This window comes from Humulus lupulus, chromosome 3 (assembly GCF_963169125.1).
Source record: "Humulus lupulus chromosome 3, drHumLupu1.1, whole genome shotgun sequence".
In the NCBI taxonomy this organism is placed as follows: Eukaryota; Viridiplantae; Streptophyta; class Magnoliopsida; order Rosales; family Cannabaceae; genus Humulus; species Humulus lupulus.
In genome coordinates this window covers 188,510,496-188,532,516 of record NC_084795.1, presented here as the reverse complement: position 1 = coordinate 188,532,516, position 22,021 = coordinate 188,510,496, and the positions used below count along the sequence as shown (strand labels likewise).

The following is a 22,021-nucleotide window of genomic DNA, read 5'->3' as shown; positions in this document are numbered from 1 at the left end:
ATTACTCATTTTGATGAGGTTTTATATTTGGTTATGACTAGGTGACCGCTACGGGCTTAAAGGTTGATCGTTCTCAGGGGTCATTCTTATATTGGTTCTAGCTCGAATCTGAGGTAAGAAAACTACACCGTGTGTATATATGACATGCATAGTTGTACTTGATGCATGTTGGATATTTATATGTGACATGCATGGATATTATTGGTGCATGTTGGATTGTTAAATATAATGCATATGATGCATGAGAAACATGTGATTAGGACATGCTTTACATATTGAGTATGATGTTGTTCAGAGCTTGAGCCTCTGTGATCGTGCATAGTCCTAATTGTACTAGTACTTGTTAGGTAAGCATGTTGAATACCTTGTTAGGGATATTGGATATGTGAGACATGTTTGGTGGCATGGCTTACTTGTGTGTGGCACTGACTTATTAGTCAGAATCGGCAACGGTGTTAGATCCATCTGTGAAGTAGTAATTTACTAGTCAAGTTCACAATGGGTTGAACACTAGTCGTGTTTTACTGACCTAAGAGTCAGAGATGGCATAGCGTCATGAACGCCGAGCCAAATGAAGATTAGATCTAATCGATATCAGCAAGAATGACTCATATGGGGTATTAACGCTGGACCGACCCTAAGGTAGATGAACTTATAAGCGCTTGGCTAGTCTGAGACTAGTTATTCAGAGCCAGGGCATATGGCCCGGTGACTGTTTGTCACATGGCTAGGGAACACTGTTCCAAGGTTATGACTCTAAGGTCATGACGAAGGTTATGTTAGTGACTATTCACCATACACCTATCCTGTTCAAACTTGTGAGAGGTTCACTTATCAATTAAACCCGAGTGACCCTATCGTCACATTGCTAGAGGGGGCGGTACCCACTTTTGTGACTGTTGCGACTGTCACCTATTTATTGGGGCTAAGAGTCCTGGATGATTATTATGATCATTGGTTGATGTGTTATACTCAACATCATGTGGATCTGTTGCTTGTTGGAGTAGGGCGTGTGCCTTATGATCCGATGACATGTTATAACTGTTCATTAGCATATTAAGTTTTCTTGCTGAGCTTCGACTCACGGGTGCTATGTGGTGCATGTAAAGGCAAAAGAAATATGGACCATCCTTGAGTTGGAGAGCTTAGGTGATGAGGTGTACATATGCAGCTGCTCGTCCACCACGGCCGAGGTTGAGAAGGAACTAGGGTTGAACCCTATTTTGCCGCATAGAACGGCCTGTTGTAAATATTTTCTTGTAATAGACTCTAAAATTATAATTTTGGGATCCCAACATATATACTAAACGTTCTAATGAAACGTTACATCTTAACCAAAAATTTTAATCCCTAAACCGCTAATCATACTTAGTACACGATTTTGGCCAAATGACTCGATTAGCGAGTTTAACACTGTTTACAAGGCACACCGTAACAGTCCCTGGAGTTGGGGCGTTACAATTATAAAAAAAGGCAAAACATAACTGTAAAACATCGATTTCCATCAAGGTTAATTGAGGTAAGTCAAGGTCAAGCATCGAGGCATGTCGAGGTTTATCATTTTCTATCGAGGTGGTTGCCAAAGTAAATGCATGAGTGTAATGCCCTACTTCCTTAGATTCTTTACTATGTGAGTTAAAAATGTGTCATTAGCTCGCTAATCAAGGTTTTAGGTTAAAAGTGTGACTAAACTGAAATAAAACCCGTTTATTGACATTAATTATAAAAATTTGGACATTCATTGAAATCGTAAAAAATTTATACAGTTGGGATCCCAAAATACTGCTTAGAAAATATATTACAAACTAAAAAATATAATTACGATCGACCTAAGCGACAAAGCAGTTCATTACGATACTTTCCCCAAAATAATCCTGGCTGTGATAGCCAAATAGGTCGAACATGTACCCGTTACTCCACACTCTCCATACTCATGGTTGGTGGATCTTCCCTTTGCCCTTACCTGCACCATAGAGCACCCATGAGCCGAATCCCAGCAAGAAAACTCAACATATAACATATAACATAACATTCCACAGTATACAGCAAAACAGCCAACGGGCTAAACATATAGCGGCCTACGCCGTCCTAGGCGCTTTACCAGGCCCTGGGTTCGCAGTCATCACCGAGCGGGTGGATTCAGCACCCACAAAGGGTCTCGCCCTAACAGCCTACACTCAGCGTGCTCAACTCGATCTTGGCCCCTTGCCATACCCAGCTTCTTGTCGTTCTCGGCCTTCGTTGTTCCCAGCCTTCGTCGTTCACTCACAAACATGCATAACATAGCATAATAATCACAGATATCCACAAATATATTAAGCATAAACAATAGGTGTTGACTGCGTTTTTAGCCAACGACGTAAGAACCTCAAATACGACAAACCTTCAAGAGAAATAAAAATGACACAGACGGTTTAAACAAGAAAAGTAAATAACACAGGAGATTTTTATAGTGGTTCAACCCCGATTGTCGGTAATAGCCTAATCCACTTAGAGTTGTGATTTATAAATCCGTACTCAAGATCAGATGGACTGAGCCAACTGAGTTTCTTCAGTACAGATTACGAAAATACAAGAGTTCTCTCTTATTTCAGCACTTTCTCTCTCTAGAATACACATACCCAATTTTCTCTCTCTAGAAAGAAGAAGCCCCTCTCTCATCCCATAAGCCCTCTATTTATAGGCCTAGGATCCTCAACTGATATCCCCTTTCGATAGGGATATTTTATTATTCATCTTATATTTATATTATGTTATCCAATGAATTAGCATTTGTGACGTGGCGAATAATCTCTTGACACGTGGCTGACACCTGGAGCGTCTGCTAGAGTATCGACCAGGAGACACACCAGAAGCAGGACAGACCTGTCTTTACCACGACCAGACTGGTCGGTGGTTCCGCTGGCAAAACAACATTTATGGAAAGATCTTATGTATCCCGAATTTATTTCATGCAATCTTCTGAATATCCCATGATTCAGGGGATAATATCTGTAACAATATTGGGCAACCCTCCATGAGCCTATAAAAAGCAAGAGATGGCTCATGGGAAGGGACTTTTTTGGAGCCCGGAAATCATAGAGATTATAGAAATTATCTGTGAAAACTTGTATTGTTTATGAGGAGTGTTGAAACTCATTGAACCCAAGTTCTCTGATCACACTTTCGATCCCATATCAATATCATTCTAAGTGGACGTAGGTCATTACCAGATTCTGGGGCCGAACCACTATAAATTACTGTGTTTTCTTTACTTTTGTCATTACGTTATTATCTATACATATTCGTCTATATCATTCATATTTTGACTCCGTGTCAGTTGGCTAAATCGTGGGTCAACATTCTGGTGCTTTCATTGAGAGGACGACTCATCGTTGTTGATAAAACTAATGGCGAAAGCAGGGAAGAAAGCTGCTCAGACCGCTACCGCTGCACCGTCGAATCCGCCACCTCCTCCTCCCCCTGAAAGCATGGCGGAAGATGAGCCACAACTAGATTTTGAAGAGGAGGAAATGGACGATGCGACTTTGAGGAGCACCTTGGGCACGTTGCAGGAAGAGTTGGCTAGTCTGAGAGCCAATCAAGAGACTGCCGCAGAAGCTATGGCGAGGCAGCAGCAGGAACTTGATCGTCAGCGGGCGGAGTTAAGCGAGAGACAAGCGGAGGTGGATCGCCGCCAGACTGAGGCCATGGCAGCCCTTGAAGCGGCCTTGCTGTTGGCCAGAAATCAGGCCGCGCCTGCCTCGCAGCCTAATCAACCTGAAACTGGGCCACCCCAAGGAGGTCCCAATCCTAGCCCACCAGTCCATCCTTCAAGTCCGCAAAGGCCTGAACAGCCCCAGATGCCCCATGACGACGTCCCACTGGACCCCGAGGCAGATCCACCATCCCACGCTGCTCGAGGTAATCCCCCGCAGCAAAGGCAGAATAGAGCCGAGCGACAGCCTCGTAGTCCTAGACGCCGCGAGAATGATGGGCCACACCAAGCGAACAGGGGTCACCACCCTCCTGGTAACAGGAGAGACTCGGAGTTAGGCTCTGCGGTCCGTGGATCCCAACGGCATGATAATGCGCGGGGACATCGCGACCAGCGCAGGCCACCCTCTAACGCTCGGGGTGTTTCTGCCAGAGATGGGAATAGAGGGAACAACCAGTCTTACCACAGCCAGTCAAAGTTCAAAGATGGCCACGGCTACAACGAGGCTGACTCAGGCAAGGACAATGCTGATGGGAGGAACGGAAATAGAGGCAAGAGCAGGAGCCAAATACCTCAAGATGATCAACCAAATAGACACGATGCTGGGGGGCAACCCAGGCAAAATAATGTCTTCAACCGGCTCGGAGGTAGCGAGCAACGGAGAAGAGAGGAAGATCTAAGAGACATACTCAATGATCGTCGAGAGAAGCATGGTGAGAACATCCCCCCAGCAGCAGAGACCGTAGCTATTCCTACTGCGTTGCAAGCCCAGATAGACGCACTAAATCAGGCTGTGCAACAGCTGGTCGGGGGAAGGACCTCTTACATCGACCACGATAGAAGAAAAGGCACTCCATTTATCCAAAGAATAGCCAACGCAGAGACTCCCAGCAAGTTCAAGATGCCTACGCTCCCGAACTTTGATGGATACGGGGATCCTGTCTCGCATGTGAATAAGTTTGAAATCCAGATGGACATTCAGAAGGTGCCAAAGATGCTCGGTGCAGGATCTTTCCTGCAACACTTTCTGAAGCCGCTCAGGAATCGTTCTTTAAGTTCCCACCTGCAAGCATAGTTTCCTGGGAAATGTTCGTAAGGGAGTTCTACGGACAGTTCTACGCAGGCCGTGTCCACCCGACCGAAGCAAACCAACTGGTCGAGATCCGCCAGCAGGATGGAGAATCACTGAAGGATTACATCCAGCACTTTATGCGAGCGGCAGCCGGAGCAAAGATTGTCGGGGACGAAGGAAAAATGATGGCTATAACCGCGGGAGTAAGGCGCCATTCGCCCCTATGGAAAAGTCTTCGTAAGGATGGGGTTAAGACCACCCAGGAGTTCTTAGACCGAGCTGATCGGTATATCAAGCTCGAAGAAGCCATTGCCGATGATGGAAAACCCTCAAATAAGGTTAAGAAGGCTGCCGAACCCGCCAAAGCCGCCAATGGCACCAAACCAAATGGCAACGGCAAGGGCAACGGAAACGGCAACGGTAATGGCAAGAATGGTGGGAAACGGCCACATAATGAGCCTTCCACCTCCGACAATAAACGAGCCAAGGGTAATCGTTATGAACCTAGGTTCACTAACTACACTGCCCTCGTTGAGTCTCAAGGAGAGGTTTACCAGGCCACAAGCTCTAGTGTGCCCTACAAGAAACCTGGGCCCATTCGAAAAGACATTTCAAAAAGAGACAATACCAAATTCTGTCGTTACCATAACGACTATGGACATGACACTAATGAATGCAACCAGCTAAAAGATGAAATCAAGTTCCTCATTAGACAAGGACACTTGAGAAGGTACGTACGGGCCTCGGGAACTTCCCAACGAGAAGCTCCAGGTGGCAACGAGCAGACGTCCACACGCCAACGCTCGCCACCGTTACAGCCTGCCCCCGTAGCCGGAACACTTTTAACCATCTGTGGAGGCCCGCACCTTGCAGGGAATAGCGGAAAGGCTAGAGAACGATATGCTCGAACTCTATGCCACGACCAAGACATCGAGATGATGACTGTGGAGGACCGAGCGCCGAAAAAGGCCCGCTCAGAGGAGTGCGGGATAACCTTCTCTGAGGGCGATGCCCAACACGTCCGGTTCCCACATTCCGATCCGCTGGTCGTGGATATCCAAATGGCCAATATGATGGTAAAAAGAATACTGGTCGATACAGGAAGTTCAGTAAACATCCTGTATAAGTCAACGCTGGAACGCATGAAGCTGTCCGTGAAGGACTTGGAGCCCTGCAATCAAACCATATACGGCTTCTTTGGAGAAGGACTCGCTCCAGCCGGAATGATAAAACTCCCAGTGACAACGGGTACAGTGCCTGCCTCAAGGACATTACTCGCCACTTTTGTAGTGGTCGATTGTCCTTCAGCGTATAACGCCGTTATTGGAAGACCCATACTGGTTGAACTGAGGGCCATTATCTCCATGTGGCATCTAGCCATGAAATTCCCAACGGACGCAGGGGTAGGATGCGTTTTGGGAAACCAAAGGGAAGCCAGGGAGTGCTATAACGCCTCGATCACAAAGGCAAAAAGTGGAGCATCGAGGAGCGCTACTCCAGAACGATTGCAAATGACGGAAGACAGACAAACCCAATCAGGTGGAAAAGTCACCAAATAAGGTGTTGCCCAAAGTGAGGATATAGATTTGGATCCTCGCTTTGGGGATTTTGAAGAAAATGTTGGGCCCGTCGAGGACCTAGAGGAGGTCCAGCTCGATGAAAAAGACCCGACCCGAATCGTAAGGGTTGGGAAGAATTTAGAACCTACCGCAAAGCAGGAGCTGGTGGAATTCTTGCAAGAGAACCAGGAAGTTCTCGCCTGGTCACATAAAGACATGGTTGGAATAGATCCTGCAGTGATCAGCCATGTCCTAAACATAAACAAAATCTTTCCACCGGTGCAACAGAAAAGAAGGCTGCTCGATAAAGACAGATCAAGAGCCTTGAAAGAAGAAGTCGAAAGACTTAAATAAAATGGGTTCATTAGGGTGGCGTTTTATCCATCATGGGTCTCCAATCCGGTGCTGGTCCCCAAGCCTAACGGAAAATGGCGGACCTGTGTGGATTTTACAGACCTCAATAAAGCCTGCCCAAAAGACTGCTTCCTGCTCCCGAGGATCAACCAGCTAGTCGATGCAACTGCTGGGCATGAGATCCTTTCGTTCATGGATGCATATTTAGGCTACAATCAGATCAGCATGCACCCCCCTGATGAGGATCATACTAGCTTTTGGACCGATACGGGCTTATATTGTTACAAGGTGATGCCTTTTGGACTAAAAAACGCAGGTGCAACTTACCAATGACTAGTCAACCACATGTTCAAGGAACTGATCGGAGTAAGCATGGAGGTATATGTGGATGACATGCTGGTAAAGTCCAAGAAGGCTGAAGGACATGTGAGGGATTTCCGAAGGTGCTTTGACGTGTTAAACAAGTACCATATGAAGTTGAATCCCCTCAAATGTTCCTTTGGAGTCGGGTCAGGAAAGTTTTTAGGGTTTATAGTGAATTCAAGGGGAATCGAGGCCAACCCCGACAAGATAAAAGCCCTGATCGATATGAAGTCGCCAGAAAAGATCAAGGATGTCCAAAGCCTGACCGGAAGGATAGCTGCCCTTAGTAGGTTCATCTCAAAATCAACTGACAAGTGCGTTCCATTCTTCAATCTACTTAGGGGAAATAAGAAGTTTGAATGGACAAAAGACTGCGAGCAAGCATTCCAGACAATAAAGGCTCATATGTCACAACCTCCCATCCTATCAAAACCAATCGAAGGAGAGACTTTGTATATTTATCTGGCGATTACCGAAGTTGCTGCTAGTGCATTACTGATACGGGAGGAAGAAGGCGTGCAGAAAGCTGTTTACTACGTCAGCAAAAGGCTTATCGGTGCAAAATTAAAATATCCACCGATCGAAAGATTAGCATATTGCCTAATTCTAGCCTCCCGAAAGTTGCGACCGTACTTCCAAGCCCATCCTATCACGGTTCTGACCGACCAGCCCCTTCGGCAAGTCCTCCAAAAACCCGAGGCGGCTGGACGACTGTTAAAATGGGCGGTCGAATTGGGACAGTTCGACGTAACTTATTCACCGCGAGCAGCAATAAAAGGGCAAGCCTTAGCCGATTTCATTGCGGAGTTCACCGAACTCCCCAGTAACGAGCTGTGCAAACAGCCTGAAGCGCCCATGCCTCAAGACAAGACTCCTTCGTGGAAACTATTCACAGATGGATCATCTAATGAATCTCACGCTGGAGCGGGAGTGATATTGATAACGCCCGATGGGCATCGATTTCACTGCGCAATCAGGTTTGACTTCGCAGCATCAAACAATGAAGCGGAATACGAAGCACTCCTCGCTGGACTGAGAATGGCCAGGGATATGAACATTAAAGCGCTCGATATTTTCAGCGACTCTCAGCTGGTCATAAATCAAGTCCTGGGAGAATATCAAGCGCGAGGGTTAAAAATGATGGCCTACCTTAACAAAACAAAAGATTTGCTAGCACAATTTACAAAATACACCCTCCAGCAAATTCCGCGAGACCAAAATTCGAATGCAGACGCCTTGGCCAAACTTGCAAGTGCTAAAGATGCTGATACCCTGAACATAGTCCCAGTAGAGAGATTAAGTGAACCAAGCATTGATGCGGCCGAAGCCAGCATGGAAATTCGGGTAGAAGATACATGGATGGCGCCTTACCTGGAGTATCTGACAAATGGGACATTGCCAGCAGATAGAAACAAGGCCAGAACTCTGCAAAGACAAGCTGCTAGGTACATACTGCTCGACGGTGTTATGTACCGAAGAGGATACTCAATGCCACTGCTCAGGTGTATCACATCAGAAAAAGCTAAGGAACTCATGAAAGAAGTACATGAAGGCTTCTGCGGAGATCACGCTGGGGGGCAGAGTTTGGCGAAAAAGATTCTCCGACAGGGCTATTTTTGGCCAACGATGAACGAGGATTCAATGGAGTACGTACGAAGGTGTAACAAATGTCAGACGTTCTCCAAAATTCCACGAGCAGCTCCAAACGAGCTAAAGCAGATGCAGAGCCCGTGGCCTTTCGCAATATGGGGAATAGACTTAATTGGATCCCCGCCAACAGGAAAAGGAGGAGTAAAGTACGCAGTTGTGGCAGTTGATTACTTCACAAAATGGGTCGAAGCTGAACCACTCGCAACCATCACAACCAAGAAAGTTCTCGACTTTGTCATCAAGAACATTGTGTGCCGGTATGGTTTGCCCAGAAAAATAGTATCAGACAACGGAACCCAATTTGACAACGACCTGTTCACCGATTTCTGCGAAAGGCATGGGGTAATTAAGAGCTTTTCTTCAGTCGCACACCCCCAAGCGAATGGGCAAGTCGAAGCTGTAAACAAAACCCTCAAGGACACCCTGAAGAAAAGACTTGAAGAAGCGAAAGGAGCATGGCCAGAACAACTACCTGAAGTCCTCTGGTCGTATAGAACATCTCATCGAACAGCCACAGGACGTACCCCATTTTCCTTAGCTTATGGGTACGAGGCCATGTTACCCGTCGAGGTAAATCCTCCCTCACATCGGCGTTTAACGTACGATCAAGAGCAAAACAGCCAACTAATGCTGGAGTCCTTAGACTCAATTGATGAGATACGAGAAAAATCTCAACTCCGAGTTGCTGCTTATCAACAAAAAGTCGCCCGGTACTTTAACTCCAAAGTTAAAGTGTTTATCGAGTTTTTCGGAAACGAATATAAACAGAATAATAAAAAGATAAGAACTGTAGAAGTGTTGAAATGTAACTAAACAAACAGTGTTTTTACGTGGTTCAGGCGTTAACAAGCCCTAGTCCACGAGTCGATGTTATTATACTTGGAAAGGACTACAGTAAGATGGCTGGTGTACAAGAACTTCACACGCTCACAGTGTTTCTCTCGGGTTCTCTTGAAGAAGATGAAGCTAGAGAGATTTTTGTAGAGCTTTTGCTATGTGATCTGTTGGCCGTCCCTCTTCTTGTAAAATGAAGGGGTCTTTATAGCTAGGGTTTTGGATTAGGGTTTCTCTCTACGTACATGAGTCTTAATTACTCCAGCCATAAATAGGGAATACAATTACTGTAGTAGCATGGCTACAAAACTCTATGTGGGTATATTTACATGAAAGTATGGGGAACACACAAAGTCAGCCGTCTTTTCCAAGTTGTCAGCGGAACAGTAGGCGAAAAGGTACCCTTAGGCGTGCTGGGATGTGTGCGGCTTTGACCTGTTGGGCGTGTCAGGCGGGATCCTGTGTCAGGTGGATATCATTCCAAATATGCCTCCTCCATGACTCGACCGCTTGGTGTTGTTCCGTGCGAGGCACGGAACCGTTTCCGCGAAGAACACTCGAAGAGCTTCTCCTGGAAGGAGCTTCCCCGAAGGATACTCCTTCGGGAGTCCGAGAGGGTTGACGGGTTTCCGTGTCGTGTTTGCTTGGAAGAGTAATCCGGACACTAAACAGGAGAGGCGACGCCTTTCTGTCCATCCGCGAGCTCTGGTCACCTACCGTGAAAGACATCGATAATTCTGCTTCCCCGAGGACATCAATCTAAACGCTATCCGGAAATCTGGATAACATAAAGAAAGAAGATTCAACGTCGGAGACTTAGTGTTACGACGAGTTTTCTTGAATACCCGCGACCCCACTGCTAGCGTGCTCGGACCTAACTGGGAAGGACCTTACCAGATTGAAGAAGTCCTTCACCCAGGCACCTACAAACTTGCACGCTTAAACAGAGATCTCGTTCCACGTTACTGGAATGGAGAACACCTGCGCAAGTATTACCAATAAACAGCCCTTCTTAAAGGACTGGCTTCTTCAAATTCTTCTATTAATTTTTACAAGTTTTGCAAAGAGGGTTAGCCACGGTGTATGGCTAACTGCTCGTATATGTAAGATTCTGTTTCAGAATCATTCGTAAAGACATGATTAGTCCATTTTTAATACGAAATTATAAGGGACTGTGCTCAGCCAGTCGTTCTTGCCAACCTTTGTGAATTTACATTTACAAATATTTGTTCACTACGTGTGTTGTTTTGCTGTATTACAAGTATCATTTTTCCGCACGAACAGGAATGTTCGAACAGGCCATGGTCAAGGAAAGTGACCAAGGACCTAAAGCTCCTCGATCACTTGGGGGGCATATAAGGCACATCGATAGCAAAGCATACTCTCAAGGTATGTAAACACATGAACAAAATGAGTGAAAGCATGCTTCAAGTACTTAGAGTATTTTTTCAAAATATATGTTTTGATAAATCATGACAAAGTACTATGCTAAGTTCGGTCATACGGACAAACGTTATAATAAGTAAAAATATTATAACACCAAGAGTTAAGCCTTTACACCGCAAGCATTGCTGCTTGGATGTAATTGTTCAAACAAAAAGATTTACTGCCCATGCAGCAAAGCTTAAAAAGAAACTATTGTTTTTACATTGCGACCCGTGGGTCGCATGTTCAAAAAGAAAGAAAGACAGGTAAATAAATTAAGAGGCATGGGGGGCAGGAGGATCCTGGGCAACAACCTGGTCAGTCTCTTCCTCGATGGTTTCTTCGTCCAAACCAACGACGCTTGGGGTTGTAGGAATCGCGGCTCTTGCCTCCTCTTCAGCCAGTTGAGCAGCGCACCGAGCCAACTCCGCAACTCTGACTTCCTCCGAAAGGTAGCTAAAGTCAGCACCCTGATTGTGTTTCCAGAAGTTATAGAAACATCGGAGTGTCGTCCTCTTGTACTTTTCCAGATTCTTGGAGTTGTCAAGCTCCGACTGCTGCACCTTGCCCTCGAGAGTGGCAATAGTCTCGTCCTTAGACTTGACTACCCCCTCCAGATGCTTGATTTCGCGGAGATGAGTTTTGTTGTACGACCGGTACTCTTCCCTCAGCTTAACCGCTGCATCTTTTGTAGCTTCAGCCGCGGACAGTTTGGTCACCGCTGCATCCCTCTCTCGGACCACCGTCTCCAACTCCTTAGCATGTTTAGCCTCAGCAGCCGAAAGCTCCTCAGCCGCCTTCACCTGATGTTTCTCGAGAACTTTAGCCTCAATCTGCTCAAAGTAGGCCTGGGCTCGGGTACGAGCAGTAATGGCAGAAAGTAAGGCCTGTAAACGAAAGAAAAGAAGTCAAGACTTATCACGAGAATTGAAAAAACAAAGACTCGAGGAGCAAAGAAATACTTACGCTGGAGATCTCGTTCAGAGTCCTGTTCAGGATCTGGTCGACTGGTAGCTCTACAGCTTGGATCATGGCGGCCCCAACACGCTCACCTCTGCCAATGCGTTCAATTCGATCCTTAGCGGATCGAATGGTATGGCTCACGAGCCTGGCCTCATGAGCCTCTTCGCGAGAAAGATGCTCCCTAGCAGGTGCAGGTGGAGGGTTGGACCGAGCAGGGGTGTTTTGCTGTTCAGAAGGAGCTGGAGGAGGGGTAGGAGTTCGCCCAGTTGGCACAGGACTTTGCACGGTTGGTGAGCCCTGAGGAAGGTCTTCTGGTCGACTCTTCTTGGCTGAAGGGCCTCGACTGGTTTCACCAGTTCGTTTCTTTGACCTCCGTTGAAGTTGAGGGACTTCCTCTTCCTCTTCGGCCTGGTACATGTCAAAGATATTGGGAGTCGACATATCTGCATGAAAATAAGCATAAGAGGTTAGTAAGGGAAGAAAAAGGTGAAAGTAAGTAATACAACAGAAAGAAGATAATAAAGTGAATACCCGAGCTACAACTACTGGTCGCTATACTATTGACTCTATTAATCATATACTCATTTTCTGGCATGAAGAAGTTTGGCCCTAGATTTGGAGCATATGTAAAGTTGCCATCCCCGTCAAACATGTGACAGGGGATTGGCAGACCATTTAAAAGCGAAATAACGTTACCATTGTCATCAGAAGACTCTTCTAAGTCAACAACTGGTTCTGGGGCCTTTTCTTTCCCCTTGCCTTGGGGAGCAGAAGGCCTTTCTGCAGAAGGGCTGCCCGTGGGTTCCCTGATCGTAACTCCTGTTGGCCTCCTCCTTGGAGAGGGCACAGGAAGTTGCTGCTCGGGAACCCCCCCGGCAGTGGGTTCGTCCGTTTCGGACCCTCTATTGTCATGGCGAGGAGCCAGAAGGCCAGATGACCTCAAATTCTTTTCTAGTGTCAAGGTCTTGACACATTTGGTTGTGGCGGACATCTTGGCCAGAGTATCAGACCTCGACACCATGTCTAGTGTTGGGGTCGGGCGCAACCAGGGGCCTGAAAAGCAGATCGAGTTTGAGAAATGACGATAGGAAATACTATATGATAAAGTATCGACCAGGGCAAAGACAAATTTGTACCTCCTCTCGCGAAAGCCAAGTTGTCACTGGATATATCCGGAGTAAAGAAGTACTCCTTGTTGTAATGTCCCACGTTTGATATGTGGGTGGTGCCACTCAAAAACGTCCGGCCAGTTTCCTGATGGCAGAAGTGAAAAAAGCCCGTCCCGTTGTGTTGGGGATTGGACTTGAGGTCAAAGAGGTAGTTAACCTCATGAGGTGAAGGTTCTGGCCATTTGTTAAGTTTGTACAGGACGTAGAGTGCAGCCAACATCCTATATCCGTTAGGGGTTATTTGAAAGGGAGCGACGCCGAAATAATTGGCCACCCCCACAAAGAAAGGATGAAGAGGGAGATAAGCCCCCGCTTCAATGTGATACCGAGACCAGGCGCTGTTTGCTCCTCCTGGACGGTTAGCCCTCTGCTCCGCAGTAGGACGTGTAATGGTTACCCCCGTTAGGGGGTATTTTCTGAAGCAGTTCGCGACCATCTGAAGGGTCATCGAACTGGCTGGAGGAGTGTACCACTCGACATCAGGCGGATTGCGATGACGAGGACGAGCCCTAGTTTGGATATTGGGGTCAGGTACAAGATTCTCTCGACCACTGGACGAGGGAGCCCCCGCCTGCGAATCAGGCTGGGCAGAAGAAGAAGGGTTACTTTCAGATTCGGGCCTTTTCTTGCCAGAGGATTTTGAACGAGCCATTGAAGGAGAAGGGTGCGGTCTAGAAGAGGCTCGTGAGAAAGGTATCTGATGGATGCGATCGGTTGGTTGTTCTTCTCCTTCGAGCAGTTGGGCGAGGAGATCGTCGTCAATGGGTCTCTCACCTCCCCACAAATCTGGCATCAAAATCTGCAAACAGAAGAATGGGGAGGCGAGGTCAGAGGAATCTAGGAGATTCTTAAAGTAGCGCTGGTCGAGTATAAAAGCTAAGCCTTTATATAACATCATTATAACTAAGTCTCTCTGCGCAAACAGTTTAAAAAACGGACCAAAAGGGTGAAAGTGAAAAGTTTTCCTGAAAAGCTTTTTCGACTCCCCTCACAACGGGAAGAAATTATTTCCAACTGGTTTAAAAAATCGAAATGCTACTTCGATCCTACGTCCTAAAAAGCACTAATCCTGGGTTTTAAACCTACTCAAAAGCCTACTTTGCCTACAAAAAACATCTTATCTGCAGGCGTTCAAAAAATCAGAAACCAAGAGATTCAAACAGTACACCGTTTAAAAGCATGCACCACGAAAGGTTAGAAGCATGGAGTTTCAGAGTAACTTACCAAGGAAAGTGGTCGTGAAGATGGAAGTGAGAGTTTCGGGAGTCAATGAAGCCCACCGTCTGATCCTACAGCGCAAAGGAAGGTTCGCCGGAGAGAGTAAAGCTCTGGTTTTTAGGGTTTTTCGACAAAGAGATGACGTGCGTAAAAGGGAAAGAAGTGCCTCAAGTAACCTTATATAAGTTTGTATTTGGTGTTCAAAAGGCGTGATCATTAGTTTTCCATTTTCAAAGTATGGGGAAGCGTAATGGCCGTCATAATTGTTTCTGGGAAACTGAAAAGCCTTGATTAGACAGGAGTGGTTTGCTTTTTTCAAGAACGCACGAAGGGCTCTGACACGTCAGGAGGGGTTACCGAAGGGTCGTTCGTTCAAAGTTTATTTACTGTTCGTGGTAAATAAACTTTGGGGGGCAAATGTTATCCAATGAATTAGCATTTGTGACGTGGCGAATAATCTCTTGACACGTGGCTGACACCTGGAGCGTCTGCTAGAGTATCGACCAGGAGACACACCAGAAGCAGGACAGACCTGTCTTTACCACGACCAGACTGGTCGGTGGTTCCACTGGCAAAACAACATTTATGGAAAGATCTTATGTATCCCGAATTTATTTCATGCAATCTTCTGAATATCCCATGATTCAGGGGATAATATCTGTAACAATATTGGGCAACCCTCCATGAGCCTATAAAAAGCAAGAGATGGCTCATGGGAAGGGACTTTTTTGGAGCCCGGAAATCATAGAGATTATAGAAATTATCTGTGAAAACTTGTATTGTTTATGAGGAGTGTTGAAACTCATTGAACCCAAGTTCTCTGATCACACTTTCGATCCCATATCAATATCATTCTAAGTGGACGTAGGTCATTACCAGATTCTGGGGCCGAACCACTATAAATTACTGTGTTTTCTTTACTTTTGTCATTACGTTATTATCTATACATATTCGTCTATATCATTCATATTTTGACTCCGTGTCAGTTGGCTAAATCGTGGGTCAACATATTACAATAAATGTTTAAAATACAACTTATTCCTCAATTTGAGTGAGGAGTGAGAGATTCCCGGGTGCCTAGACCAATTCTTGCTAGAGTCGTTCTGGGGACTTTGACGTAGTCTCACATGCATGTTGATTACTCCTTCAAGCTTTCCTTGGACCAAGGTGATACAAGCTTGGCTCTCCTCGGACCAAGGTGGTCCGAGGCATCCTTCTCTCTTGTTTCTCTCCTCGGACAAGTTCGAGCATACCTCTTCCATTCAAGGTCCCTTCGTACCTTGTGGCCTTCTCCTCGGACCAAGGTGGTCCGAGGCATCCTCCTTGGCATCTCACCTTGGACAAGTCTGAGGCACTCTCCTTGGCATCTCACCTTGGACAAGTCTGAGGCACTCTCCTTTAGCATCTCCCAATTATGTCCGATCGGACATTGTGTAGGCTCTCCTTGTCAAAATCTAAGTCTCCATTCTTGACTTGCATGGGACTCCTCCTCCTTAGCTACTTACCTTGGACACTTTTGAGCCAACACTTAGGAAACCTTGGGAGGCTTACCTCGGACATCCTCCTTGGGGTCTCCTAGGACCACATACTCCTTGGGGTCTCCTAGGACCACATACTCCTTGGGGTCTCCTAGGACCACTTTCTCCTTGGGGTCTCCTAGGACCACATACTCCTTGGGGTCTCCTAGGACCACTTTCTCCTTGGGGTCTCCTAAGACCACTTTCTTGAGTTCTCCTCGGACCTCATCCTTGGGTTCTCCTAGGATCACTCTCTCTAGCCTCCTAGGATGCATTTTGTCATCTTTATTGCCATGCCATTGATCTCCAATTTTTGGGTATAACAATAGGGTTGCACCCAAAAACACAAACAATAGGGTCGTTCCCTACTCTACGGGTACAACAGTTTTCTTACCTGTGTCCCGAGCTGATAAGTCAATGCGATCCCGAGCACAGACCCCTAATCCGAGCCTCATTGAAAACCTAGTCACAACGCATTCATAATAACCATCCATCAAGTCCTAAACCAATATATAACTTCGAAATATTAAAGCCTCTGGGACCTTGGATTCTGCTAAACTGGGTAGTAGAATCATTCCTGAGCCTTAACATTCGAGTCCCCAAGATTAAAACCTCAATTTCCCCTATTTTCCCTTTTCTTTCCATTTTGGGCCGCGGCATGCCCTCTAGGGCCACGACGCTCCTACAGGTCAGAGAGTAGAGCTCTCTCTGCTGAAGGACACGGGTCGCGGCATGGCCTCTACGGTCGTGGCACCTGGGCAAACTAGAGGCTTCTCCAGCCTCTTCAAACATGCGGGTCGCGGCACCTGAAGAACAGGGTCGCAGCTTGGGCCTCCGAAACCTAGAAATCCACCATTTTCCTGAGTATTTCCCCTAGCCAAAACCACTAATTCACACCTCAAGAACCAATTAAACCTAGAACTGAGTCTATATCTTCGATCCATACAGCCTAAGCATCCTAACTGTAACGCCCTGGATAGCCAGGACCGCTACACTGTGTACTTATAAAGGTGCAGGATTTGCTAATCAAGCCATTTAGTCAAAACGTGTCACTAAACCACAAATGTGCTAGGGTTAAAATGGTTTTGGCCTCAAAATATACATTTCATATATTTTCAAACAAATTTACATATGGGATCCCAAAAAGAAACAGTGTTTAAAGGTTAGTTTACAAAATTTCCAAAATACAGACTACCATCAGCCACTCTAAGGCAAAACAAACATTTATAGCTTTTCTGTTCCTGTTATCCTCTCAACCGTGGCGGCTGAGCAGCTGGTCATGTACATTCTACTCACAGAGCTCTCCAAGTCAGGGCTGATCAAGCTTGCCCTTGCCTTTACCTGCATCACGTAGCACCCGTGAGCCAAGGCCTAACAAGAAAACATATTACACATCTCAACAATCATATCAAGAGAATAATTCATCAAGCATGATCAACCACTTAACATTCCACATTAATCACATAGCATGTAATCAGAATCAAAGATGCAACCAATCATTAATAACAGTCAAATCACATAATAACTAGGGCCGACAACTTAGGCCGCACCCTCTGTTTACCCCACTGACTCCGGTCCGCTTAAACCGAGCTTAGTGCATAATAAGCTGTCCTCGGCTACCAATGGCCGAGCCGCGCCCTGTGCGCAAGTGTAACCTTTGGCACTCTTAGGCCATTGGTTTACTATTTACATGGCATAATACCATCCTTTTCAAAGCATACATATTAGGGAACCCTTAGTCCCATCACAAATACACAACCAGGTGCAGTTTTCTTACCTTTGACTTCCAAGTGTACTAGTTACGAGCGATACTCCTTGAGCGCGATCCGATTCCCGAGCCCTAGCTTAGCACCTAGTCACAACCAAGATAAAGGATACAATCAACAATCTTAAAAGAGCTTCTAGACAAAGTTCTAGTCTCCGGAACATTGAACTTCACCAAACATGGTAAAAGATACAATCCTGAGCACCCTAGGTTAAATTCCCAAGCCTAGAATCTCAAAATCCCAAAATCTCTTAAGGGTCGTGGCATTAGCCACCCATGCCACGGCATGGCCCCAACCAGAGACCTCCCAATGCCCAAAAACAGCTAAGGGCCGCGGCCCTACTCAGACCATGCCGCGGCCCGCCCTCCTTCCTCAGCACACATCAGCTTCGAAGGGCCGCGGCTCACCAAGAACTATGCCGCGGCCCGACCCCTTCGAACCCAAAAAAGCCTCAATTTTTTACTCTAAAATCACATGCAAACTCACTCAAAACTACCCCAATTCCACAACTCAATTATCCAAAAACTTCCCACAAGATTCCAGCAACATAACCCAGCTAAAATCTAGACTAGAAACCCATCAAAAACCTATTTCAATCACTGAAACTTTCTAACTCAAGAACACAAAACCCAGCCATGGAAACACTATAACTCAGCCATTAAACCATAAATTCAAACTTACCTCAGCTGCAGAACCAATCCTCCAAGAGCTTTCTGGGCTAACTTCCAAGGTTCTATCCTCAATTCAATCTTCAAATCCAAAACCCAAAAACCACTTAGAACACACTCAAAATCACAGAATTTTCAACAACAGAAAGTGGGAATCAATCCTTACCTTAGTCCTAGTTGAATTCCTTTGCTAAAATTGAGCTAATCCCTCAAGACCCAAGCCTAAATCACAGAGCTTTCAGCTGAGTTCCTTTAGATTCCAAGAGTTTCCTTTGAGAGAGAAAGGGAGAAAGAGGAAAGAGTCGGTTTATTATGTTCTACTGTTTTCTACAGCTCCTTAAGTCTATCCTTAGGCAATTAAGCTAATCCCAAAGCTCGGGGTACCGGAAACGTCCCTGAGGGCAAAATGGTAAAATTCCCCAATATTCCCACCTAGACTTCCTAACCTCAAATATATCTCCAATTATTTATTTCCATAACCTGGTAATCTAAATAACCACCCAATACCTGAAATACCCCTTGACTTGTCCAAAGTCAAGCATTAGGCCCCGTTGTGACTTTCCCGCTATCTAGCTCCCTAGGATCGCCTCAAGTCGCCCGCTGCAGATTTACCCACATAATAATGTGGTTTTCAAAAACATAACATTTAACCACATCTATAATCATATAATCATACAAGCATGCTTATCATGTAATCATGCATTAAATCAAAAAATTCATACATAAACCAATTATGCCCTCCCGGCACACTAATCAAGGCCCTTAAGCCATATTAGTGATTTTGGGTCGTTACACTAACCATCCCATAAACAACCTCACAACCTCTCCAAATAGTCAAAATCAAACCAAAGTTCAGCTCACATGCAACTTCCAATTCTCAACAATTTCAATAACAACAAATCAAATTTAACCATTACCTCTGTGATATCTCCTCCCTTGAACCAATCCCAACCACAACAAGCTTCAATCCTTAAATATTCTAGCCTAGAATTCTCAAAGCTTCAATAAGTCTTCAAGCACCAAAAGAGGGAGAGAGAACCGAGAGATGGAGAGAGAGTAAGAGCTGGAATAGAGAGAGAGAGAGAGAGTCCTAGTTTATGTATTTTCTTAATTCTAGAAGTGTATATTTTTTTTCCTGATCAGTCAAGCCTATCCTCAGCCACCTAAGTCCCTAAGATGCCCAAATTACCCTTAAGTCAATCTTAATCCTATAGTGCCACCAAGGGCAATTTCGTCAATTGCCACATCCCGCTAAATCCTCGGGTGTTTCTATAAATCCCCATTTAATCTTGACATACCCGAATAATCACTAAATTACTACCCGTTACCTGGTAATTCCCGAACACCAACTGTGTTCCCAAAATGCCCCTAGGCTCCTCCCAAGCCGGGTATTCGACCCCATTGTGACTATTTAACTATTTCGCTCCTTAGGATCGTCTCGAATCGCACATCACAAATATATCACCATTCACTTGTGGTATCAATCACAATATACACATATATCTCATTTATGCCCTTAACGGGCTAAAATTACAAATATGCCTCTAATAACCAAATGGGGCCCACATGCATATTTAATTCACCTAAACATGCATTTCTAATCACATAATCATTAAATTCACATGGTAGCATAATTAAAACAATTATTGCCCTCCCGACACACTAATCAAGGCCCAAAGCCTTATTAGCAAATTTGGGACGCTACAACTATCCCCTCCTTACAAAAATTTTGTCCTCGAAATTACCTGAATAACTCAGGATACCGATCTCGCATATCTGTCTCAAGCTCCCAAGTCGCCTCTTCCACTTTGATGTTCCTCCACAGCACCTTTACCAAGGTGATGGTCTTGCTCTGCAAGACTTTATCCTTTCGATCTAGAATCTGAACCAGTTTCTCTTCATACGATAAATCCTGATCTAGCTCCAGATTCTCATAACTCAGCACGTGCATAGAATCTGACATATACGTCTGGAGCATGGATACATGAAACACATTGTGAACCCCCGATAAAGCTGGAGGCATCGCCAATATGTAAGCTACCTCTCCAACCAGTTCCAGAATCTCAAAGGGGCCAACAAACCTAGGGCTCAGCTTGCCCCTTACTCTAATCTGTTTCTCCCCTTTCAAGGGAGAAACTCTAAGGGTGTGATTGGTATAGAATTTGTATACAACTTTATGATTTAGAAAACTGACAAATTTGTGGGGCCCATGAAAATAATTGATTGGTAGCTAGTTTTTGAAAACCATATCCAAATATATATTTGGACTTTATGTTGTAAAATAGAAAACGAATAAATCTCGTTTTCTTCGTTTTGTGAAATTTCTTCCTAAAAACCCTAAAAACAAAATCCATCTCTTCTCCCCTCCACCATTTGCGAAAGACAGAGCTTCTTCATCTCTCTCCCATCAATGGTGATTCGCTGCCCCTCCTAACAGCACCTGATCCACTCCAACTCCACATCTACCATCAGCCACATAAAAAGGTATCTCTAAAACTAGTTTCAATGTTTATATATATATATATGTTTGAGAGTTTATCGTTATTGTTTCTGCCTTTCCATTCTAGTTGAGTCATGTGATTGGAACCCAAATATTGATGTGGGATTTATATTTCCATCCTTTCTTCTCCGACACTGAATTGACAATTTTGGCAGTGAAGGGAGCGGCGATGGTGGCTCTGTACCATTACCATATTGGGGACTAAGGCGGTAGGGAGAGCTTTACTCTGGAGTTTATTCTTTTTCTGCTTGATCTATTATCCAGCAAACAAAATTAAAAAAAGAAAATATTGTTCTTTTTGGTTTAGAATTGATGAAGGAAAAAAAATTGTAATTCTGTGAATATTTTTAATTGTTCTGTTATTCGTTAATTGAATTTTTTTTATTGTTGAGTTTTTATAATGATAAAGTTTGACTTTTTATTTATTGCTTTGCTTTGTTGATATTTCTGTATCACTACAACACCTTCTTGAGGAGGAACCAAAAAGAAAATAAATAGAAACAGTCTAGCAAAAGAAAGAGAAAACACAAACACAAACAGAACATTCCTAAAAACTCAATCAAGTAATCCTGCAGTCATCAATGAGCACATCATTTGGAAGATGTTATTCTAGTTTGCTTCTTTATGTCTTGAAAGATGTATAATTAGAAGATTGTAGTATGTGCTGCATCAAATGCTGAGTTTTCTTCTTATTTTTTATATTTTGGAATAATGTCAATTGGATTCTACATTTAGTAATGCTCATTTTAGTTGGAATTTTTTTGGCGTAATTTTATGCAACAATGCTTCTGGTTTAAGAAGAAAGAAATAGTGCACTCCACATGTTTGGGGAAATTCCTTAGAGACATAATGTATAGAATATAGAATAGAAATTTATATGCTTTAAATCTCTATGGCTCAATATCAACTTGAGTAATTTTAATGTTACACTTTAATCCAAAAGCTCTAGTGCTTTTTTGTTTCTTTTGATTCTATACTTTTCTCTAATTTTCTCATGCTGAAAGTCTTTCATTTCATTGTAGGCTTAATGTTTAATAATCAGTTGAACAAAGTTTTCTTCACCATTTTTGTATAAATATGTGCATATCTTAATTCTCAATTAAAACATTAAATGCAAGTCTAAAAGCTCTCTCTTGCCTTTAATTCTGATTTGGTAGGCTTTTGATCCATTGATTGTGAGCTAACTCAACTCATGGACTTGTATGAGTTTTGTTGACCGCGTTTTTGGCCAACGACGTGAGAACGTCAAAAACGATGAAACCTTCA

At 44.6% G+C, this 22,021-nt stretch overlaps 1 long non-coding RNA gene across 1 annotated transcript; it reads left to right on the top strand.

The window, feature by feature from the left end:
• Positions 1-20,542: 20,542 nt before the first annotated feature.
• LOC133821469 (uncharacterized) lies at positions 20,543-21,180 on the top strand. The gene is made up of 2 exons (XR_009887599.1): positions 20,543-20,739; positions 20,823-21,180. It is a non-coding gene; the product is annotated as an uncharacterized LOC133821469 (long non-coding RNA).
• Positions 21,181-22,021: the final 841 nt, after the last annotated feature.